This window comes from Physella acuta, unplaced genomic scaffold (assembly GCF_028476545.2).
Source record: "Physella acuta isolate Inbredline_101_S28 unplaced genomic scaffold, ASM2847654v3 ptg001347l, whole genome shotgun sequence".
NCBI classification, from domain to species: Eukaryota; Metazoa; Mollusca; class Gastropoda; family Physidae; genus Physella; species Physella acuta.
Genome location: NW_026732862.1, coordinates 95,104 through 115,165, shown reverse-complemented (window position 1 = coordinate 115,165; position 20,062 = coordinate 95,104). Strand labels below are relative to the sequence as shown.

General features: G+C 37.6%; 20 non-coding genes across 20 annotated transcripts; 8 read left to right on the top strand and 12 right to left on the bottom strand.

Annotated features, from left to right (window-relative positions):
• The first annotated feature begins 89 nt into the window (after positions 1–89).
• Positions 90–162, top strand: Trnaf-gaa (transfer RNA phenylalanine (anticodon GAA)). The gene has a single exon. It is a non-coding gene; the product is annotated as a tRNA-Phe (tRNA).
• A 291-nt stretch (positions 163–453) lies between these two features.
• Trnal-aag (transfer RNA leucine (anticodon AAG)) lies at positions 454–535 on the bottom strand. Its single transcript has one exon. It is a non-coding gene; the product is annotated as a tRNA-Leu (tRNA).
• A 451-nt stretch (positions 536–986) lies between these two features.
• Positions 987–1,068, bottom strand: Trnal-uag (transfer RNA leucine (anticodon UAG)). Its single transcript has one exon. It is a non-coding gene; the product is annotated as a tRNA-Leu (tRNA).
• A 280-nt stretch (positions 1,069–1,348) lies between these two features.
• On the top strand, positions 1,349–1,421 carry Trnaf-gaa (transfer RNA phenylalanine (anticodon GAA)). The gene has a single exon. It is a non-coding gene; the product is annotated as a tRNA-Phe (tRNA).
• A 291-nt stretch (positions 1,422–1,712) lies between these two features.
• Trnal-aag (transfer RNA leucine (anticodon AAG)) lies at positions 1,713–1,794 on the bottom strand. The gene has a single exon. It is a non-coding gene; the product is annotated as a tRNA-Leu (tRNA).
• A 450-nt stretch (positions 1,795–2,244) lies between these two features.
• Positions 2,245–2,326, bottom strand: Trnal-uag (transfer RNA leucine (anticodon UAG)). Its single transcript has one exon. It is a non-coding gene; the product is annotated as a tRNA-Leu (tRNA).
• A 280-nt stretch (positions 2,327–2,606) lies between these two features.
• Positions 2,607–2,679, top strand: Trnaf-gaa (transfer RNA phenylalanine (anticodon GAA)). Its single transcript has one exon. It is a non-coding gene; the product is annotated as a tRNA-Phe (tRNA).
• A 786-nt stretch (positions 2,680–3,465) lies between these two features.
• On the bottom strand, positions 3,466–3,547 carry Trnal-uag (transfer RNA leucine (anticodon UAG)). Its single transcript has one exon. It is a non-coding gene; the product is annotated as a tRNA-Leu (tRNA).
• Positions 3,548–3,828: 281 nt separating this feature from the next.
• Trnaf-gaa (transfer RNA phenylalanine (anticodon GAA)) lies at positions 3,829–3,901 on the top strand. Its single transcript has one exon. It is a non-coding gene; the product is annotated as a tRNA-Phe (tRNA).
• A 786-nt stretch (positions 3,902–4,687) lies between these two features.
• On the bottom strand, positions 4,688–4,769 carry Trnal-uag (transfer RNA leucine (anticodon UAG)). Its single transcript has one exon. It is a non-coding gene; the product is annotated as a tRNA-Leu (tRNA).
• Positions 4,770–5,049: 280 nt separating this feature from the next.
• Trnaf-gaa (transfer RNA phenylalanine (anticodon GAA)) lies at positions 5,050–5,122 on the top strand. The gene has a single exon. It is a non-coding gene; the product is annotated as a tRNA-Phe (tRNA).
• A 786-nt stretch (positions 5,123–5,908) lies between these two features.
• Trnal-uag (transfer RNA leucine (anticodon UAG)) lies at positions 5,909–5,990 on the bottom strand. Its single transcript has one exon. It is a non-coding gene; the product is annotated as a tRNA-Leu (tRNA).
• Positions 5,991–6,271: 281 nt separating this feature from the next.
• On the top strand, positions 6,272–6,344 carry Trnaf-gaa (transfer RNA phenylalanine (anticodon GAA)). The gene has a single exon. It is a non-coding gene; the product is annotated as a tRNA-Phe (tRNA).
• A 786-nt stretch (positions 6,345–7,130) lies between these two features.
• Positions 7,131–7,212, bottom strand: Trnal-uag (transfer RNA leucine (anticodon UAG)). The gene has a single exon. It is a non-coding gene; the product is annotated as a tRNA-Leu (tRNA).
• A 280-nt stretch (positions 7,213–7,492) lies between these two features.
• Trnaf-gaa (transfer RNA phenylalanine (anticodon GAA)) lies at positions 7,493–7,565 on the top strand. The gene has a single exon. It is a non-coding gene; the product is annotated as a tRNA-Phe (tRNA).
• A 786-nt stretch (positions 7,566–8,351) lies between these two features.
• Positions 8,352–8,433, bottom strand: Trnal-uag (transfer RNA leucine (anticodon UAG)). Its single transcript has one exon. It is a non-coding gene; the product is annotated as a tRNA-Leu (tRNA).
• Positions 8,434–9,078: 645 nt separating this feature from the next.
• Positions 9,079–9,160, bottom strand: Trnal-aag (transfer RNA leucine (anticodon AAG)). The gene has a single exon. It is a non-coding gene; the product is annotated as a tRNA-Leu (tRNA).
• Positions 9,161–9,611: 451 nt separating this feature from the next.
• Positions 9,612–9,694, bottom strand: Trnal-uag (transfer RNA leucine (anticodon UAG)). The gene has a single exon. It is a non-coding gene; the product is annotated as a tRNA-Leu (tRNA).
• Positions 9,695–9,974: 280 nt separating this feature from the next.
• On the top strand, positions 9,975–10,047 carry Trnaf-gaa (transfer RNA phenylalanine (anticodon GAA)). Its single transcript has one exon. It is a non-coding gene; the product is annotated as a tRNA-Phe (tRNA).
• A 290-nt stretch (positions 10,048–10,337) lies between these two features.
• Positions 10,338–10,419, bottom strand: Trnal-aag (transfer RNA leucine (anticodon AAG)). The gene has a single exon. It is a non-coding gene; the product is annotated as a tRNA-Leu (tRNA).
• Positions 10,420–20,062: the final 9,643 nt, after the last annotated feature.

Below are 20,062 nucleotides of genomic sequence, written 5' to 3'. Positions count from 1 at the left end.
GCTGACTTTTGTTTTCTGAATGACGAGAGATTTGAGGTATTGCTTTCGGACCTACAGTTGCGACATGCACGCCTCCTCTTTACACATGTGCCGAAATAGCTCAGTTGGGAGAGCGTTAGACTGAAGATCTAAAGGTCCCTGGTTCGATCCCGGGTTTCGGCAAACTTTAGTTTTTCTATTTCTTTTTCATTTTGTTTTTCAACTTGGTTCGTATGTTTTTGAAACAAAAGACTTTTTTATCCTTGATCACAAAACATAAAATGCAATTGCAAAAAATTTAGTCATCGATAATCTACCAACCACACCTGCAACCCGCTCACGACTAACTGCTACTATTCACAAAGTTTATGGATAATTTACAATTGTGTATACTTTTACATGAGTTGAAATGACAAGTCGTGAAATGTATGCGTATGTTTAAAAAAAAACTAGTTTAAAAACAGGTGTAAAAAATGGCAGCGGTGGGATTCGAACCCACGCCTCCGAGGAGACTGGTGCCTTAAACCAGCGCCTTAGACCGCTCGGCCACGCTACCGTTACGTAAGAAGAGGTGTAAAAACGAAAAATTTATTCGTTTTGGCCGATACTCCTTTTGCTGATATTTAGCCCATTTAAAAACTGCTCTATCATAATCGACTGATGCGACCCCAGATACGAGACATGAGGGCCATACAGGCAAGATCGTATTTTGCTAGAAAGACATGAGGTTGCTTTTTAAAACTAACCATCTTGCTTTAAGAAAAAAATATTGACAACTGGTGTAGCAATGGTGAAGGAATCAAGATCTGTGTGGCAATGTAGGATTTGAAAAGCTATACATGAGTTTGATTTTTATTTTCATCATTTCTAATTTTCAGCACATTCTGATTGAGATCTCGCCTGAGTGTTGATCCTTTCAAACGAAACATTGAAATGACGAGAGATTTAAAAGAATAGCTAGATTGAAATGCTGCTTTCAAGGTAAATCACTTAGAAGTTAAAACAAATGGCAGCGGTGGGATTCGAACCCACGCCTCCGAAGAGACTGGTGCCTAAAACCAGCGCCTTAGACCGCTCGGCCACGCTACCCCGTTCCGAGCAGTAGTCAGCAGTTTCACCCTTTCTCATCACTTAATTGTGTTTGTTCCATATGTCGAAACACTTGTGCTGCTGGATCAGAGGATAAAAAATCCGTTTTCAAAGACGCGTAAAGTGGGTAACAATTCAGTTTCGATTCGATGTTTACAGACACCCATCTTTATCATAATACGCTATAGACTGCTGACTTTTGTTTTCTGAATGACGAGAGATTTGAGGTATTGCTTTCGGACCTACAGTTGCGACATGCACGCCTCCTCTTTACACATGTGCCGAAATAGCTCAGTTGGGAGAGCGTTAGACTGAAGATCTAAAGGTCCCTGGTTCGATCCCGGGTTTCGGCAAACTTTAGTTTTTCTATTTCTTTTTCATTTTGTTTTTCAACTTGGTTCGTATGTTTTTGAAACAAAAGACTTTTTTATCCTTGATCACAAAACATAAAATGCAATTGCAAAAAATTTAGTCATCGATAATCTACCAACCACACCTGCAACCCGCTCACGACTAACTGCTACGATTCACAAAGTTTATGGATAATTTACAATTGTGTATACTTTTACATGAGTTGAAATGACAAGTCGTGAAATGTATGCGTATGTTTAAAAAAAAACTAGTTTAAAAACAGGTGTAAAAAATGGCAGCGGTGGGATTCGAACCCACGCCTCCGAGGAGACTGGTGCCTTAAACCAGCGCCTTAGACCGCTCGGCCACGCTACCGTTACGTAAGAAGAGGTGTAAAAACGAAAAATTTATTCGTTTTGGCCGATACTCCTTTTGCCGATATTTAGCCCATTTAAAAACTGCTCTATCATAATCGACTGATGCGACCCCAGATACGAGACATGAGGGCCATACAGGCAAGATCGTATTTGCTAGAAAGACATGAGGTTGCTTTTTAAAACTAACCATCTTGCTTTAAGAAAAAAATATTGACAACTGGTGTAGCAATGGTGAAGGAATCAAGATCTGTGTGGCAATGTAGGATTTGAAAAGCTATACATGAGTTTGATTTTTATTTTCATCATTTCTAATTTTCAGCACATTCTGATTGAGATCTCGCCTGAGTGTTGATCCTTTCAAACGAAACATTGAAATGACGAGAGATTTAAAAGGATAGCTAGATTGAACTGCTGCTTTCAAGGTAAATCACTTAGAAGTTAAAACAAATGGCAGCGGTGGGATTCGAACCCACGCCTCCGAAGAGACTGGTGCCTAAAACCAGCACCTTAGACCGCTCGGCAACGCTACCCCGTTCCAAGCAGTAGTCAGCAGTTTGACCCTTTCTCATCACTTAATTGTGTTTGTTTCATATGTCGAAACACTTGTGCTGCTGGATCAGAGGATAAAAAATCCGTTTTCAAAGACGCGTGAAGTGGGTAACAATGCAGTTTCGATTCGATGTTTACAGACACCCATCTTTATCATAATACGCTATAGACTGCTGACTTTTGTTTTCTGAATGACGAGAGATTTGAGGTATTGCTTTCGGACCTACAGTTGCGACATAGACGACTCCTCTTTACACATGTGCCGAAATAGCTCAGTTGGGAGAGCGTTAGACTGAAGATCTAAAGGTCCCTGGTTCGATCCCGGGTTTCGGCAAACTTTAGTTTTTCTATTTCTTTTTCATTTTGTTTTTCAACTTGGTTCGTATGTTTTTGAAACAAAAGACTTTTTTATCCTTGATCACAAAACATAAAATGCAATTGCAAAAAATTTAGTCATCGATAATCTACCAACCACACCTGCAACCCGCTCACGACTAACTGCTACGATTCACAAAGTTTATGGATAATTTACAATTGTGTATACTTTTACATGAGTTGAAATGACAAGTCGTGAAATGTATGCGTATGTTTAATAAAAAACTAGTTTAAAAACAGGTGTAAAAAATGGCAAACATTAAACCAGCGCCTTAGACCGCTCGGCCACGCTACCCTTACGTAAGAAGAGGTGTAAAAACGAAAAATTTATTCGTTTTGGCCGATACTCCTTTTGCCGATATTTAGCCCAATTAAAAACTGCTCTATCATAATCGACTGATGCGACCCCAGATACGAGACATGAGGGCCATACAGGCAAGATCGTATTTGCTAGAAAGACATGAGGTTGCTTTTTAAAACTAACCATCTTGCTTTAAGAAAAAAATATTGACAACTGGTGTAGCAATGGTGAAGGAATCAAGATCTGTGTGGCAATGTAGGATTTGAAAAGCTATACATGAGTTTGATTTTTATTTTCATCATTTCTAATTTTCAGCACATTCTGATTGAGATCTCGCCTGAGTGTTGATCCTTTCAAACGAAACATTGAAATGACGAGAGATTTAAAAGAATAGCTAGATTGAAATGCTGCTTTCAAGGTAAATCACTTAGAAGTTAAAACAAATGGCAGCGGTGGGATTCGAACCCACGCCTCCGAAGAGACTGGTGCCTAAAACCAGCGCCTTAGACCGCTCGGCCACGCTACCCCGTTCCAAGCAGTAGTCAGCAGTTTGACCCTTTCTCATCACTTAATTGTGTTTGTTTCATATGTCGAAACACTTGTGCTGCTGGATCAGAGGATAAAAAAATCCGTTTTCAAAGACGCGTAAAGTGGGTAACAATGCAGTTTCGATTCGATGTTTACAGACACCCATCTTTATCATAATACGCTATAGACTGCTGACTTTTGTTTTCTGAATGACGAGAGATTTGAGGTATTGCTTTCGGACCTACAGTTGCGACATAGACGCCTCCTCTTTACACATGTGCCGAAATAGCTCAGTTGGGAGAGCGTTAGACTGAAGATCTAAAGGTCCCTGGTTCGATCCCGGGTTTCGGCAAACTTTAGTTTTTCTATTTCTTTTTCATTTTGTTTTTCAACTTGGTTCGTATGTTTTTGAAACAAAAGACTTTTTTATCCTTGATCACAAAACATAAAATGCAATTGCAAAAAATTTAGTCATCGATAATCTACCAACCACACCTGCAACCCGCTCACGACTAACTGCTACGATTCACAAAGTTTATGGATAATTTACAATTGTGTATACTTTCACATGAGTTGAAATGACAAGTCGTGAAATGTATGCGTATGTTTAATAAAAAACTAGTTTAAAAACAGGTGTAAAAAATGGCAAAAATTAAACCAGCGCCTTAGACCGCTCGGCCACGCTACCGTTACGTAAGAAGAGGTGTAAAAACGAAAAATTTATTCGTTTTGGCCGATACTCCTTTTGCCGATATTTAGCCCAATTAAAAACTGCTCTATCATAATCGACTGATGCGACCCCAGATACGAGACATGAGGGCCATACAGGCAAGATCGTATTTGCTAGAAAGACATGAGGTTGCTTTTTAAAACTAACCATCTTGCTTTAAGAAAAAAATATTGACAACTGGTGTAGCAATGGTGAAGGAATCAAGATCTGTGTGGCAATGTAGGATTTGAAAAGCTATACATGAGTTTGATTTTTATTTTCATCATTTCTAATTTTCAGCACATTCTGATTGAGATCTCGCCTGAGTGTTGATCCTTTCAAACGAAACATTGAAATGACGAGAGATTTAAAAGAATAGCTAGATTGAAATGCTGCTTTCAAGGTAAATCACTTAGAAGTTAAAACAAATGGCAGCGGTGGGATTCGAACCCACGCCTCCGAAGAGACTGGTGCCTAAAACCAGCGCCTTAGACCGCTCGGCCACGCTACCCCGTTCCAAGCAGTAGTCAGCAGTTTGACCCTTTCTCATCACTTAATTGTGTTTGTTTCATATGTCGAAACACTTGTGCTGCTGGATCAGAGGATAAAAAAATCCGTTTTCAAAGACGCGTAAAGTGGGTAACAATGCAGTTTCGATTCGATGTTTACAGACACCCATCTTTATCATAATACGCTATAGACTGCTGACTTTTGTTTTCTGAATGACGAGAGATTTGAGGTATTGCTTTCGGACCTACAGTTGCGACATACACGCCTCCTCTTTACACATGGCCGAAATAGCTCAGTTGGGAGAGCGTTAGACTGAAGATCTAAAGGTCCCTGGTTCGATCCCGGGTTTCGGCAAACTTTAGTTTTTCTATTTCTTTTTCATTTTGTTTTTCAACTTGGTTCGTATGTTTTTGAAACAAAAGACTTTTTAATCCTTGATCACAAAACATAAAATGCAATTGCAAAAAATTTAGTCATCGATAATCTACCAACCACACCTGCAACCCGCTCACGACTAACTGCTACGATTCACAAAGTTTATGGATAATTTACAATTGTGTATACTTTCACATGAGTTGAAATGACAAGTCGTGAAATGTATGCGTATGTTTAATAAAAAACTAGTTTAAAAACAGGTGTAAAAAATGGCAAACATTAAACCAGCGCCTTAGACCGCTCGGCCACGCTACCGTTACGTAAGAAGAGGTGTAAAAACGAAAAATTTATTCGTTTTGGCCGATACTCCTTTTGCCGATATTTAGCCCAATTAAAAACTGCTCTATCATAATCGACTGATGCGACCCCAGATACGAGACATGAGGGCCATACAGGCAAGATCGTATTTGCTAGAAAGACATGAGGTTGCTTTTTAAAACTAACCATCTTGCTTTAAGAAAAAAATATTGACAACTGGTGTAGCAATGGTGAAGGAATCAAGATCTGTGTGGCAATGTAGGATTTGAAAAGCTATACATGAGTTTGATTTTTATTTTCATCATTTCTAATTTTCAGCACATTCTGATTGAGATCTCGCCTGAGTGTTGATCCTTTCAAACGAAACATTGAAATGACGAGAGATTTAAAAGAATAGCTAGATTGAAATGCTGCTTTCAAGGTAAATCACTTAGAAGTTAAAACAAATGGCAGCGGTGGGATTCGAACCCACGCCTCCGAAGAGACTGGTGCCTAAAACCAGCGCCTTAGACCGCTCGGCCACGCTACCCCGTTCCAAGCAGTAGTCAGCAGTTTGACCCTTTCTCATCACTTAATTGTGTTTGTTTCATATGTCGAAACACTTGTGCTGCTGGATCAGAGGATAAAAAAATCCGTTTTCAAAGACGCGTAAAGTGGGTAACAATGCAGTTTCGATTCGATGTTTACAGACACCCATCTTTATCATAATACGCTATAGACTGCTGACTTTTGTTTTCTGAATGACGAGAGATTTGAGGTATTGCTTTCGGACCTACAGTTGCGACATAGACGCCTCCTCTTTACACATGTGCCGAAATAGCTCAGTTGGGAGAGCGTTAGACTGAAGATCTAAAGGTCCCTGGTTCGATCCCGGGTTTCGGCAAACTTTAGTTTTTCTATTTCTTTTTCATTTTGTTTTTCAACTTGGTTCGTATGTTTTTGAAACAAAAGACTTTTTTATCCTTGATCACAAAACATAAAATGCAATTGCAAAAAATTTAGTCATCGATAATCTACCAACCACACCTGCAACCCGCTCACGACTAACTGCTACGATTCACAAAGTTTATGGATAATTTACAATTGTGTATACTTTCACATGAGTTGAAACGACAAGTCGTGAAATGTATGCGTATGTTTAATAAAAAACTAGTTTAAAAACAGGTGTAAAAAATGGCAAAAATTAAACCAGCGCCTTAGACCGCTCGGCCACGCTACCGTTACGTAAGAAGAGGTGTAAAAACGAAAAATTTATTCGTTTTGGCCGATACTCCTTTTGCCGATATTTAGCCCAATTAAAAACTGCTCTATCATAATCGACTGATGCGACCCCAGATACGAGACATGAGGGCCATACAGGCAAGATCGTATTTGCTAGAAAGACATGAGGTTGCTTTTTAAAACTAACCATCTTGCTTTAAGAAAAAAATATTGACAACTGGTGTAGCAATGGTGAAGGAATCAAGATCTGTGTGGCAATGTAGGATTTGAAAAGCTATACATGAGTTTGATTTTTATTTTCATCATTTCTAATTTTCAGCACATTCTGATTGAGATCTCGCCTGAGTGTTGATCCTTTCAAACGAAACATTGAAATGACGAGAGATTTAAAAGGATAGCTAGATTGAACTGCTGCTTTCAAGGTAAATCACTTAGAAGTTAAAACAAATGGCAGCGGTGGGATTCGAACCCACGCCTCCGAAGAGACTGGTGCCTAAAACCAGCGCCTTAGACCGCTCGGCCACGCTACCCCGTTCCAAGCAGTAGTCAGCAGTTTGACCCTTTCTCATCACTTAATTGTGTTTGTTTCATATGTCGAAACACTTGTGCTGCTGGATCAGAGGATAAAAAAATCCGTTTTCAAAGACGCGTAAAGTGGGTAACAATGCAGTTTCGATTCGATGTTTACAGACACCCATCTTTATCATAATACGCTATAGACTGCTGACTTTTGTTTTCTGAATGACGAGAGATTTGAGGTATTGCTTTCGGACCTACAGTTGCGACATACACGCCTCCTCTTTACACATGGCCGAAATAGCTCAGTTGGGAGAGCGTTAGACTGAAGATCTAAAGGTCCCTGGTTCGATCCCGGGTTTCGGCAAACTTTAGTTTTTCTATTTCTTTTTCATTTTGTTTTTCAACTTGGTTCGTATGTTTTTGAAACAAAAGACTTTTTAATCCTTGATCACAAAACATAAAATGCAATTGCAAAAAATTTAGTCATCGATAATCTACCAACCACACCTGCAACCCGCTCACGACTAACTGCTACGATTCACAAAGTTTATGGATAATTTACAATTGTGTATACTTTTACATGAGTTGAAATGACAAGTCGTGAAATGTATGCGTATGTTTAATAAAAAACTAGTTTAAAAACAGGTGTAAAAAATGGCAAACATTAAACCAGCGCCTTAGACCGCTCGGCCACGCTACCGTTACGTAAGAAGAGGTGTAAAAACGAAAAATTTATTCGTTTTGGCCGATACTCCTTTTGCCGATATTTAGCCCAATTAAAAACTGCTCTATCATAATCGACTGATGCGACCCCAGATACGAGACATGAGGGCCATACAGGCAAGATCGTATTTGCTAGAAAGACATGAGGTTGCTTTTTAAAACTAACCATCTTGCTTTAAGAAAAAAATATTGACAACTGGTGTAGCAATGGTGAAGGAATCAAGATCTGTGTGGCAATGTAGGATTTGAAAAGCTATACATGAGTTTGATTTTTATTTTCATCATTTCTAATTTTCAGCACATTCTGATTGAGATCTCGCCTGAGTGTTGATCCTTTCAAACGAAACATTGAAATGACGAGAGATTTAAAAGAATAGCTAGATTGAAATGCTGCTTTCAAGGTAAATCACTTAGAAGTTAAAACAAATGGCAGCGGTGGGATTCGAACCCACGCCTCCGAAGAGACTGGTGCCTAAAACCAGCGCCTTAGACCGCTCGGCCACGCTACCCCGTTCCAAGCAGTAGTCAGCAGTTTGACCCTTTCTCATCACTTAATTGTGTTTGTTTCATATGTCGAAACACTTGTGCTGCTGGATCAGAGGATAAAAAAATCCGTTTTCAAAGACGCGTAAAGTGGGTAACAATGCAGTTTCGATTCGATGTTTACAGACACCCATCTTTATCATAATACGCTATAGACTGCTGACTTTTGTTTTCTGAATGACGAGAGATTTGAGGTATTGCTTTCGGACCTACAGTTGCGACATACACGCCTCCTCTTTACACATGTTCCGAAATAGCTCAGTTGGGAGAGCGTTAGACTGAAGATCTAAAGGTCCCTGGTTCGATCCCGGGTTTCGGCAAACTTTAGTTTTTCTATTTCTTTTTCATTTTGTTTTTCAACTTGGTTCGTATGTTTTTGAAACAAAAGACTTTTTTATCCTTGATCACAAAACATAAAATGCAATTGCAAAAAATTTAGTCATCGATAATCTACCAACCACACCTGCAACCCGCTCACGACTAACTGCTACTATTCACAAAGTTTATGGATAATTTACAATTGTGTATACTTTTACATGAGTTGAAATGACAAGTCGTGAAATGTATGCGTATGTTTAAAAAAAAACTAGTTTAAAAACAGGTGTAAAAAATGGCAGCGGTGGGTTTCGAACCCACGCCTCCGAGGAGACTGATGCCTTAAACCAGCGCCTTAGACCGCTCGGCCACGCTACCGTTACGTAAGAAGAGGTGTAAAAACGAAAAATTTATTCGTTTTGGCCGATACTCCTTTTGCTGATATTTAGCCCATTTAAAAACTGCTCTATCATAATCGACTGATGCGACCCCAGATACGAGACATGAGGGCCATACAGGCAAGATCGTATTTTGCTAGAAAGACATGAGGTTGCTTTTTAAAACTAACCATCTTGCTTTAAGAAAAAAATATTGACAACTGGTGTAGCAATGGTGAAGGAATCAAGATCTGTGTGGCAATGTAGGATTTGAAAAGCTATACATGAGTTTGATTTTTACTTTCATCATTTCTAATTTTCAGCACATTCTGATTGAGATCTCGCCTGAGTGTTGATCCTTTCAAACGAAACATTGAAATGACGAGAGATTTAAAAGAATAGCTAGATTGAAATGCTGCTTTCAAGGTAAATCACTTAGAAGTTAAAACAAATGGCAGCGGTGGGATTCGAACCCACGCCTCCGAAGAGACTGGTGCCTAAAACCAGCGCCTTAGACCGCTCGGCCACGCTAACCCGTTCCAATCAGTAGTCAGCAGTTTGACCCTTTCTCATCACTTAATTGTGTTTGTTCCATATGTCGAAACACTTGTGCTACTGGATCAGAGGATAAAAAATCCGTTTTAAAAGACGCGTAAAGTGGGTAACAATGCAGTTTCGATTCGATGTTTACAGACACCCATCTTTATCATAATACGCTATAGACTGCTGACTTTTGTTTTCTGAATGACGAGAGATTTGAGGTATTGCTTTCGGGCCTTTCAGTTGCGACATGCACGCCACCTCTTTACACATGTGCCGAAATAGCTCAGTTGGGAGAGCGTTAGACTGAAGATCTAAAGGTCCCTGGTTCGATCCCGGGTTTCGGCAAACTTTAGTTTTTCTATTTCTTTTTCATTTTGTTTTTCAACTTGGTTCGTATGTTTTTGAAACAAAAGACTTTTTAATCCTTGATCACAAAACATAAAATGCCATTGCAAAAAATTTAGTCATCGATAATCTACTAACCACACCTGCAACCCGCTCACGACTAACTGCTACTATTCACAAAGTTTATGGATAATTTACAATTGTGTATACTTTTACATGAGTTGAAATGACAAGTCGTGAAATGTATGCGTATGTTTAAAAAAAACTAGTTTAAAAACAGGTGTAAAAAATGGCAGCGGTGGGATTCGAACCCACACCTCCGAGGAGACTGGTGCCTTAAACCAGCGCTTTAGACCGCTCGGCCACGCTACCGTTACGTAGAAAGGTGTAAAAACGAAAAATTTATTCGTTTTGGCCGATACTCCTTTTGCTGATATTTAGCCTAATTAAAAACTGCTCTATCATAATCGACTGATGCGACCCCAGATACGAGACATGAGGGCCTTACAGGCAAGATCGTATTTTGCTAGAAAGACATGAGGTTTCTTTTTAAAACTAACCATCTTGCTTTAAGAAAAAAATATCGACAACTGGTGTCAATATTCAGTTTTCCACCTGTGTTGCGGGCTTAAATCTTTGGAGTTGTTTATACTTTTACATGAATTGAAACGACAAATTGACATATGTTTTTTGAATGACTTGTGCTGAAATTGCTTAGTTATCTGAGCATTAGTCTTAAGGCCCCTGATTCGTTTGCGTATTTCGGCCAAATTTTTTTTTTTTTTTTTTTTTAATAGGTTTGAGTGTTATTAAAACCGTTATTTCTATCCATTTATCGTATTTTTTAATCATCATTCAAGTATAAAGTTGTTTTTTGTTTGACATTACTAATACCGTTACTTAAAAGTTGAATATATTTCTTTCTGAAAGTTTATCCCCGCCGATTTCTGAATTTGAAAATATGAAATTTTGATCCCTAAAATACATACATGTAAACAGCTTCTTTAAATGACGTCAACGTTACTCAGAACAATTCAATAGCAAATTAGTTGGAACACTTTAAGGTAATTTAATGTATCTACATATTTTAAATTGAATTTTCAACAAGTCTTATGTATTTAAAAAAGACAACTAAATACGGTTTAAGGTATGTAAATTAGAAAAGGAACAAATGTAAGCACAATAATAACAACATTTTAAAAGCACCTATAATAAGACCATAAAGCTAATTTGATTTGTTTAACTAAGTCATCAGTCTGCAAATCATTGAGCAAATTTTAAAGTGACCTTTGCTTGTATTAAAGGAAACCATTTTTTTATTTTCTTATTTTAGATGCATTTGAAAGCTATTATTAAAACGTTTGTTGTATTTGGTTTTATTTTGCACTTCTTTGTAATACGTTCTGAATTATATTGACATCACATTGGATCCCATCAAAATATTCTGAAACCCGAACAGTAGCTTGCAATCTTGAATACAAATTTATGGACTCCTTGTTACCCCTGAGGTCGACAGAGCGAAAGTTTGTAATTACTATTGTCATGCTCCGTTTTATTATTGAACGAGTGATTTTTAAATTAATTTTAATGACTATCCTATAGTCTAATTAGATTTATGATAGATATTCTTACATTTGCGCTACTAACTGACCAAAAAAAAAACAGCAACAAACAAACGGATATTTTAAACTAACTAATAGCTTAAAAATGAAAAAAAATATTTAAAAGCGCTTTAAAACACTAATATTTTAAATGCGCTGAAAAAATTAATTTTGCAAAAATTATTTGTTTGCTAACAGCACTGATCGCGAATATATGTAATTTACCTAGTTTTTAAAGATTGCATTACAACAACATCTGTGTATGACCATGTATAAAATCTAATCAAGTAGTTCGCGTCTGGTTGTGAATTTGTCCTTTTTTTGTTTTTCTTTCCACCTACGTCTTAATGTTGTTCACCGTGTTCGATACTTTTCCCACATAACTCTGGCCATTAACGAAACCAATATCACACGCAGACGATCAGGTTTCACGACCTTGACACCTTGAACTACTTACCTAGGTGACGCTACCAGGCAGCACCTGACCAGATTTGATTGGCCAGTTGTAAGACCACGCGTGCTCGCTGACCTTAACACTCGGCCTTGGCCAGGCGTAGCACGTTGTCTTGACCAAGTGCCAAGTTGGTTTAGACCAAACGAAACATTGACACCACTCGCTGATTATAGTTTGTGTATGTCAAAAAGTTATTTAAATATACAATTTTGTATTCTCCACTACCCTGAATTTTAATAGTATTTGTATCACCGTGTAATTCGGTTATTTAGTAAAGTTTCATCAAGTTATGTATAGTTTAAATTATGTAGATTAATATGACAAATATTCTTTAAACTTTATTTTATAGAATCCAGAATTGCAATCTTTTATTGGAAATACATATTTTCTCATTTTGTAAAATATTATTAAAATTAAGAGCTAAATACTTTAACTAACACTTTAAACTTGAAAGATTAAAATTTCCTAAATAAGCCAATTAAAAAAATATAAAAAAACCAAAACCCCCAAATTTAATTATACTTCTCCAGAAAGGCATGTTACGTTTCTTGTTGCAATATAAAAGAGTAATGTTCAATTGATACAATCCTCTAGTCTCAGCAGGGTTGATTGGAGAATCACCAATGATGTTTCTATTGAGCGTAGTGTTAACTAAATCTGACCAACGGTTCATGACGTAACAGGTGATTCTCCACGGCCTTACGTCAAAAAGAGACTCGGCCCCCTAGGTCAAGGTTACTCAAATCTGCTCACCTGACTATGTGTTCCCGCTGTTTTGGGGCGCGGTAGTGAATTGACAGAACTGAGAAAACGATTAGGTTGGCGTGTGAATGCGAGGGCATGGGTGGGGGATGTAGGGGGAGAAGGGGCGTTCGCTTGTTACGTCTATCCCACTCAGCGGGGCGCGAGCGATCTCTGAGCAGCGATCAATAACACTGACCTTTAGATTGACCCTGTGGGCGGGCACGATGACCTTCACCTACGTGCCAGTGTAATTAACCTCCCGCCCCCACCCCTACTAACAATTTGTCCAAGTGACGGTGTGTCAATGATTATGTCTTCGCAGGTCTAAACTTTTTCCCTTCAATATGTCCATAGAGTTATACAATATGTTGCCACCACTATGGCCATATAGGTGCAAACTATTTGTCTATCATAATATCCATAAAGCTCTGAACTATATGTCTATCATCATATCCATATAAATCTAAACTATTTGTCCATCATAATTCCCATATAGGTCTAAACAATTTTCCCCATAATTTTGCCGATATGGGTCAAAACAATTTTCCCCATAATTTAGCCCATATAGGTCTAAACAATTTGTCCCTCATTAAAGCCCACATGACGTAACTGTAACAACTTGTTGCACTATAAACTACACTACATAGTAACAAACAACAACATGTTGATGGTTTGCGTTGGCGTTTTATTCCATTAGAGTTTTTAAATCAAATCTAAATATATCTTTTTAAAAAAACAACCAATTGCAGGCAACCTGGGGCGTCCATTGCATGACGTCATGGTTATGGCCCATTAGTTTACCTCTTACTTTTAGCCACGGGGGAAAGTGCAGGGTTGTGGGGGAAAGTGCAGGGTTGTGGGGGAAAGTGCAGGGTTGTGGGGGAAAGTGCAGGGTTGCGGGAGGAAAAACAACATTCGCATTCTCTGTTACATGCGCTGATCCTGAACAAAGGACTTTCTAGAAACGTGGAGGATTGAAGGTTAGGGGGTGGGGGGTGGTAGGCAGACGACCAGGTCACGGGTTCAAGCCGTCTGCGGCGTGACTAACGGAGCGGAACGAACGGACAATGACCGGCGAGCGTGGTCTGACACGGAAGTGACGTCACAGCGCTTGAAGCGTAAAGGGGGAAAGTGACCTTCGGTCGGCCTTGCGTAAGGTTACGCCGTCTTTTCAGTCGAGGCTGGACATAGGGGGGCGTGGCACGTTTGGGAGGTTTTGGGGGAGGGGCAGGACGGCATTGACCAACGACTTGACCGGTCCACTGGGAGGTTTCCCTTTTAATGATGTCTGCATGATTAAAGGAGCAGAAAAGGTACTTCTGTGACGTTTGCTAAACGTTTCACGAACATTTGGTATTCCGCGGACGTTTCACTAATGTCTGCTAAACGTATTCAGGACGTTTTTTATGACGTTTCTGTGGCGTTTTAATGAAAGTGAATTAAATATTGATTATATTAAAATTTTCAAACATTAATTAGAAAAAACATCTTGAGGTGACAAGTTGTAGTGAGAGTTTTGTTTGGTGATGGTTTAGTTTTTATACTGGGGCTGGAAGGGGAGGGGGTGAACTAGGGATTAGCAGATTACGTCAAGCTTTGGAGACACGAATAGCATCGGCTATTGAATTTGGGTTAGCTTTTTTTGAACTAACGGTTAAGGCGGAAGTTGGGTGTTGTGATTTCAGCGTTTATCCTAACCATCAGGATAGCTACTAGTGCTCAGTGTTCGGTTGAGCACCGATCTAGAGCTTAAGTTTAGCTTTAAGTACTTGGCTTTCTGTGAGCTTAAAGTTACGACGGCAACTGATCTAGAGGTTAAGGCAAGCTTTAAGTAGTCGGCTTGCTGGGAGTTTAAAGTTTACGTTAGGTTGACGTCCTATATATATTGAGCTTAAGGTTTGCGTTACGTAGACGGCTTGTCTGGAGCTTAAGGTTAGCTTTCGGTTAAGAACAGACCCTTGAAAGACCAGCGTGGTCACGCCTCACCCCCCCCCCCCCCCGCGTCTTCTCGATGTGAAGATAATCCAACAAGATAATCCAACAAGCTAATACGACGTGAAGCGTGTAGCTACGATCTGTAGCCATAAGTACTCGCCGACCTGACCTTGAAACAAGATAAATGAGGCTGTCACGTGATCTCAATAAACAACGTTTTAGAATCTCGACAGTTCAAGCAATCGATCAATCGACGTCATCGTATTAGTCCAGTAAATGTAATTCAATTTTAGCCAAACTCTTAGCTTTATAGCGAACTATCCTACAATCTAGCGTACTTGCCTGTAGAAAAAAATTATAGTATATGAAGATATTTTTCAATTGAAATGTTCTTAAAAATAATTGGTGACGCGAATAGATATATTTCAAAGGAAGAGACATTTAATTAAAATTGTGCTAAAAATAGTTAAAAATAGTTTTAAAATTATTTGTTTCCAAGGTATATTTTAAAAAAATAATTGGCTATTTAAAGGTTTGTTAATAAAATCTCCATGAGACGTAAAATAAATTTTATTTTTACTTTGCTTTTGTGCTATTAAAGAAAAAAATGTACGTTTGGCATTGAGTCTTTTTAAAAATGGAAATTGTTCTTAAGCGTACGTTGAGTATTTGGTTTAGATTGTACTTTCTGTTGTTGTTGTATGTGTATGTTTGTGTGTGAGTGTGTGTGTGAAGAAAGTCAAGTCTCTTTGTTTGATGACAGATTACTGGCGAACGTCTTTAAACGGTTTGAACTTAGTTAAAAAAAAACTTGTTGATACAGGCATATAGTTAGTGTCGTGGCAGCGCTGTAGTTTATAGAAAAATACCGCACTTGTTTAATACCAAATTATGGTTCAAGTTGGGGTTTTCTTCTTCTTCTGTGTTAATAATTGTAATGTTGGTAATGAGTTTTTCTATCAACAATTACGATCCAACTTGTCATAAGCCGTAATTGCCGTTGACTCCGACCTGAGCTTGCTTTGTCGTTTTGGATTTGCTTCTATAGCCTTTACCTATCAAAGAACAAACAAGGCAGCAGTTTTTTTAGTAAGGAGTTGTCTCTCCTACATATGTCGCTTCCCCAGTTATCCAGCATCATCTGCCCGCGGGGGTTCTAACTCGGGACTTTCGGCTGAGCAACCATGAGCTTAACCACCCAGCACGCCGATTACCTGATTGGTTTGTTTTATGGTTAAAGTATCGCACTAGCTAAACAACTAATACCATTCACGACTAAAATAACCACGTCGCACGCTATTCTTTACATGTCACGTGAGGCGTTAGACCACGCCCCGCTGGCGCCCGTGAATTAAATCACTGCCTCAATCACTCCCCCCCCCCCCCATTAACCCCACCAGTACCCCGGGGTCAGCAGATGGGCAGCCCGGATCGTGCCCGTCGCCATCATGACGTAAGCAGCATGCAAATCAACCACCTTTGTTCGTCACCTCCACTGACCTTGACCGCCGGGTCGTGGCGTGACGTCAGTGGTCACGGTACGCGGGAGATCAAATAGCCCTAACATAATTTTCACACAATGTTAACTCCGCAGCTGGACACGTTCGTCCTTGACTCTTGACCTTGTACGGCGCGAGCCACTGGCTAGTGCTGTTGCCAGTACAGCTGCTGTCTTCAAAAAGGGGATCGAAAATTTTTTTTTTTTTTAATTTGTTCCTTTTTGTTCCATTAAGTTTTTACATTTTTACCTACGCATTCTACTTTATCATTGATCTCATTCTACTTTATCATTGAACTCTTTCTACTTTATCATTGATCTATTTCTACTTTATCATTGATCTACTCTCTACTTTATCATTGATCTCTTTCTACTTTATCATTGATCTATTTCTACTTGATCATTGATCTACTCTCTACTTTATCATTGATCTCTTTCTACTTTATCATTGATCTCCTTTCTACTTTATCATTGATCTCTTTCTTCTTTATCATTGATCTCTTTCTACTTTATCATTGATCTATTTCTACTTTATCATTGATCTCCTTTCTACTTTATCATTGATCTATTTCTACTTTATAATTGATCTTTCTACTTTATCATTGATCTATTTCTACTTTATCATTGATCTTTCTACTTAATCATTGATCTATTTCTACTTTATCATTGATCTCTTTCTACTTTATCATTGATCTCCTTTCTACTTTATCATTGATCTATTTCTACTTTATCATTGAACTCTTTCTACTTTATCATTGATCTCTTTCTACTTTATCATTGATCTACTCTCTACTTTATCATTGATCTACTCTCTACTTTATCATTGATCTATTTCTACTTTATCATTGAACTCTTTCTACTTTATCATTGATCTCTTTCTACTTTATCATTGATCTACTCTCTACTTTATTATTGAACTCCTTTCTACTTTATCATAGATCTCCTTTCTACTTTATCATTGATCTCTTTCTACTTTATCATTGATCTCTTTCTACTTTATAATTGATCTACTCTCTACTTTATCATTGATCTACTCTCTACTTTATCATTGATCTATTTCTACTTTATCATTGATCTCTTTCTACTTTATCATTGATCTACTCTCTACTTTATCATTGATCTCTTTCTACTTTATCATTGATCTCTTTCTACTTTATCATTGAACTCTTTCTACTTTATCATTGATCTCTTTCTACTTTATCATTGATCTCTTTCTACTTTATCATTGATCTACTCTCTACTTTATCATTGAACTCCTTTCTACTTTATCATAGATCTCCTTTCTACTTTATCATTGATCGCTTTCTACTTTATCATTGATCTCTTTCTACTTTATCATTGATCTCTTTCTACTTTATCATTGATCTCTTTCTACTTTATCATTGATCTACTCTCTACTTTATCATTGATCTCTTTCTACTTTATCATTGATCTATTTCTACTTGATCATTGATCTACTCTCTACTTTATCATTGATCTCTTTCTACTTTATCATTGATCTCCTTTCTACTTTATCATTGATCTCTTTCTTCTTTATCATTGATCTCTTTCTACTTTATCATTGATCTATTTCTACTTTATCATTGATCTCCTTTCTACTTTATCATTGATCTATTTCTACTTTATAATTGATCTTTCTACTTTATCATTGATCTATTTCTACTTTATCATTGATCTTTCTACTTAATCATTGATCTATTTCTACTTTATCATTGATCTCTTTCTACTTTATCATTGATCTCCTTTCTACTTTATCATTGATCTATTTCTACTTTATCATTGAACTCTTTCTACTTTATCATTGATCTCTTTCTACTTTATCATTGATCTACTCTCTACTTTATCATTGATCTACTCTCTACTTTATCATTGATCTATTTCTACTTTATCATTGAACTCTTTCTACTTTATCATTGATCTCTTTCTACTTTATCATTGATCTACTCTCTACTTTATTATTGAACTCCTTTCTACTTTATCATAGATCTCCTTTCTACTTTATCATTGATCTCTTTCTACTTTATCATTGATCTCTTTCTACTTTATAATTGATCTACTCTCTACTTTATCATTGATCTACTCTCTACTTTATCATTGATCTATTTCTACTTTATCATTGATCTCTTTCTACTTTATCATTGATCTACTCTCTACTTTATCATTGATCTCTTTCTACTTTATCATTGATCTCTTTCTACTTTATCATTGAACTCTTTCTACTTTATCATTGATCTCTTTCTACTTTATCATTGATCTCTTTCTACTTTATCATTGATCTACTCTTTACTTTATCATTGAACTCCTTTCTACTTTATCATAGATCTCCTTTCTACTTTATCATTGATCGCTTTCTACTTTATCATTGATCTCTTTCTACTTTATCATTGATCTCTTTCTACTTTATCATTGATCTCTTTCTACTTTATCATTGATCTACTCTCTACTTTATCATTGATCTATTTCTACTTTATCATTGATCTCTTTCTACTTTATCATTGATCTCTTTCTACTTTATCATTGATCTACTCTCTACTTTATCATTGATCTACTCTCTACTTTATCATTGATCTCTTTCTACTTTATCATTGATCTCTTTCTACTTTATCATTGATCTATTTCTACTTTATCATTGATCTACACCCTGAATCACCCTGAATCACCGAATAGTCAGATTGTATTTCTTACAGATGCCAAATCAGTCCTGCAATCCCTACAAAATCCGGAGTCCTATATTCAAACACTCATGACAGCACTAGAGAGGCTAAAAAATACCTGCAGCAGAATTGTGCTGCAGTGGATCCCGGGCCACTGCCAGATCCAGGGTAACGAGATCGCAGACGAGCTGGCAAAAATTGGGGGAAAGAAACCACAACCGGAAATTTCGCTACACCCAAAAGAAATAAAAAGAATAATTAAACACAAACAAACGCAAATGTGGTCTGTCACACACCCTCACTACATTAAAGACGACGGCTATTACAATTTAACACGAAAACAACAATACATAATCTTTCGACTTAGAACAGGCCACAACAGACTAAATCAACACATGCACAAAAAACTGAAGGTTGGGTGTAGCGAAATGTGCCCTTGTGGCAAGGCCCCGGAAAACACGGAGCACGTACTCCAGGATTGTACTCTGTATAGCCAGGCAAGAGGCAGACACTGGCCCCAGCCCACCCCACTCAGGGAAAAATTATATGGGACACCTGACAAACTGGAAACCACAGTCCGGTTTGTCCATGAAGTTGGACTTGTTGTCTGAATCCTCCACCATATTCAAAAATTAAGAACGAAGAAGAAGAAGAAGAAGATTGATCTACTCCCTACTTTATCATTGATCTACTCTCTACTTTATCATTGATCTATTTCTACTTTATCATTGATCTCTTTCTACTTTATCATTGATCTCTTTCTACTTTATCATTGATCTCTTTCTACTTTATCATTGATCTCTTTCTACTTTATCATTGATCTCTTTCTACTTTATCATTGACCTCTTTCTACTTTATCATTGATCTACTCTCTACTTTATCATTGATCTACTCTCTACTTTATCATTGATCTATTTCTAATTTATCATTGATCTCTTTCTACTTTATCATTGATCTCTTTCTACTTTATCATTGATCTCTTTCTACTTTATCATTGATCTCTTTCTACTTTATCATTGATCTCTTTCTACTTTATCATTGACCTCTTTCTACTTTATCATTGATCTACTCTCTACTTTATCATTGATCTACTCTCTACTTTATCATTGATCTATTTCTAATTTATCAT